Source organism: Schistocerca cancellata, chromosome 3, assembly GCF_023864275.1.
Source record: "Schistocerca cancellata isolate TAMUIC-IGC-003103 chromosome 3, iqSchCanc2.1, whole genome shotgun sequence".
Taxonomy (NCBI): domain Eukaryota; kingdom Metazoa; phylum Arthropoda; class Insecta; order Orthoptera; family Acrididae; genus Schistocerca; species Schistocerca cancellata.
This window is the reverse complement of record NC_064628.1, coordinates 101,456,356-101,459,693: the sequence shown is the minus strand read 5'-3', so window position 1 is coordinate 101,459,693 and position 3,338 is coordinate 101,456,356. Positions and strand designations below refer to the sequence as shown.

The 3,338-nt window shown below is 42.0% G+C and overlaps 1 pseudogene; it reads left to right on the top strand.

The window, feature by feature from the left end:
• The first annotated feature begins 226 nt into the window (after window positions 1-226).
• On the top strand, window positions 227-344 carry LOC126177638 (5S ribosomal RNA; annotated as a pseudogene).
• Window positions 345-3,338: the final 2,994 nt, after the last annotated feature.

The window sequence follows — 3,338 nt, the reverse complement described above, 5'->3', positions numbered from 1 at the left end:
CGCGAGTCGCCTTCCTCAGGCACTCTACGATTTGCTGCAAGAGAAAAAACGAATTTTCAGTCTGCAATTTGCCTATATCGAAGCTGGTCGCCACGCATTTTCTTTTTGGCCAATCAGAGCATTCGCACTTGTCATAACTCCACCCACTAGATTTTTTTGCCTATTATACAAGAGTCGTTTCTTTTGTAGGGCAGAGTTTAACTTTTGCTACGTAATACTAAGGTAAGCCAACGGCCTTGCCGCAGTGATAACACCGCTTCCCGTCAGATCACCGAAGTTAAGCGCTGTCGGGCTGGGCTAGCACTTGGATGGGTGACCATCCGGTCTGCCGAGCGCTGTCGGCAAGCGGGGTGCACTCAGCCCTTGTGAGGCAAACTGAGGAGCTACTTGATTGACAAGTAGCGGCTCCGGTCTCGTAAACTGACATACGGCCTGGAGAGCGGTGTGCTGACCACGTGCCCGTCCATATCCGCATCCAGTGATGCCTATGGGCGGAGCATCCCACGGCGGCTGGTCGGTACCATTGGGCCCTCATGGCCTGTTCTGGAGGAGTTTAGTTTTAATACTGAGATAAACAGCTTTTTCTCTCATGTGAGTTTTAACACTGGTGGCTTCAGAGAGTCACCAGTGTTTTGAGTTGGGTTTCTCCAGAAGTTTATCTGCGATATTCAGTACATCTACATCTACATTTATACTCCGCGAGCCACCCAACGGTGTGTGGCGGAGGGCACTTTACGAGCCACTACATTACCTCCCTTTCCTGTTCCAGTCGCGTATGGTTCTTTTTTTTTTCTTTTTTTTTTTTCTCCGCAAGCCACCTAACGGTGTGTGGCGGAGGGTACCTTGAGTACCTCTATCGGTTCTCCCTTCTATTCCAGTCTCGTATTGTTCGTGGAAAGAAGGATTGTCGGTATGCCTCTGTGTGGGCTCTAATCTCTCTGATTTTATCCTCATGGTCTCTTCGCGAGATATACGTAGGAGGGAGCAATACACTGCTTGACTCTTCGGTGAAGGTATGTTCTCGAAAGTTTAACAAAAGCCCGTACCGAGCTACTGAGCGTCTCTCCTGCAGAGTCTTCCACTGGAGTTTATCTATCATCTCCGTAACGATTTCGCGATTACTAAATGATCCTGTAACGAAGCGCGCTGCTCTCCGTTGGATCTTCTCTATATCTTCTATCAACCCTATCTGGTACGGATCCCACACTGCTGAGCAGTATTCAAGCAGTAGGCGAACAAGCGTACTGTAACCTACTTCCTTTGTTTTCGGATTGCATTTCCTTAGGATTCTTCCAATGACTCTCAGTCTGGCATCTGCTTTACCGACGATCAACATTATATGATGTAATGTTGTAACTTTAATTTGCTATGCTGTGATCGGTGGTAATAGACAATAAAAGCTGGGTTAAAAGCCGTGATCTGTCTGGGGACGTTAACCGTGGATTACTGGGCAACTGTTTCATCAGATATTTAGTCTAGGTTTACCAAGTAGACTAACATTAATGATAATCTTTTAATAGTCATACAAAACCGGTAAAATATATATATAAAAAGGAGAATTTAAATAAAAAGAAAGAAATCAGTTTATATTTGGAAATTTATTTTAAGATTGTTCATTGAAATTTCAGCATATTATACGTGAGTTATAACTGAGCTGGTGCCTTATTTACGATTGAAAAGAATGTGAGATTGTAATCTTACGGAACACATAAAATATGGAGCCAAGATTTGGAAAACTGCATACAACACTCCATTCATAAAATAACACACGAAGAACATTGAAACATAAGCAAGAAGAAATTAACCACAACCAACAGATTCAGTTTTTACCCAAAGAAATTACGTTCATACCACAATCCTGTCCGTCATGTAATTACCACACACTGGTATACTAAATTCATATTAACTCTTTGTGAAGTCTTCGCAAAAAGAATAGCTGAGGGCTACTTTGATGATTACACCACATGCTCCACGTGGTCTACTTGGTTTACACAAAGCGTACAACTCCACAATAATTTTTATAATTAAAATACATTAGATCGAAAAGCAATTGACAAAAGAAAAACCTTGAACTGGTTACTAACGTCTTACTATTAACCTGATGGGTCAAACAGTTATATAAGCACGTGGTACTGGTCTCGCAAAGTACACCCCACGTGGGTAGAACATAAAGAAAAGCATAAAGAAAAGTTGCTATATTAAAAAAATATTCTCAAGACGAGACGTTATAATCTCACGCACATTCGGATTTAAGATTGATGAACTTAGTTAGAGTTACTGATCAACACGTGGTTCCACTTTACTCACAAAGTAGTAACAAAGCAACTACCGAAAAATAATCTGAACTTCACACGATAATTACACTGCGCTGCAATTTAAAATAACATCGGATATTTTAGACCTAAACCCGAAATAAAAGTGATTAAATTTTCAGTTAGGCTGAACTTAAGAAATCCATTGTCCTACGGACTTAACAGACACGCGCTTAGCCGGAGATCTTACCACTTCAGACGCTCGCCACGGCCACACTACAACTCCCTACCGCCGAGCGTGCTTCCTGAGGGGTGGCTCACAAAGACCAACGGAAGTGGCCAGAGGGGCAGCTTCCTATACCAACATGACAACGGACGGACAGGACCATACTAAGGATAGAAACCTCTTTGCTTTTAGGAAGCGTAGCTACCTGTTCCGACGTTGGTCCTACTGTTCTCTAGCAGACAGCCTTGTCTGCTACCCTCAAGCATGCAACTAGAAATACATATGCTCATTCATCCTCTCACACAAAAGGGAAGGGGGATGACAGTATCTTATCATATACAGTATATAAAAGAAAGCGGATGTAGGTTCCGTATGAGACTGTGTGACATGAATTACATATAAGAATTACATATAAACTGTGCTTTAAAGTGTAGTAGTGTGACAGATCGTTCTTGTTTATGTGTAAAAGTAACACGTTCCACTGCTCAGTCTCCTCCCAGATAGTCAGAAACGCCACAGTACATTTAGAAGAGGAATTTATTCCATAAATGGCAACAGATTTAAGAAATTAAACATGAAAGGAATCCAACAGAGACCTTTCATAACCCCAACGCTCCGGGACAAGACTGTGCAGGGAATTTTCTGGCCATGCTAGGACATTCCCAAGCAGGCTTCTCACACCCTACTTAAACCAAAAGTGTAAAAGAAAAGGCAAAAGGACACCAGCTACTTGCTAAAACACAATAATTTCAACACATCTTTAGAATCTACCAATTTCAAACAGAAAAAAAAGAACACACTCTGTGACACCTATTTAAAAGGTAGTGTAGACCTAATTCGGTCAGCAAGTAAAAACAATG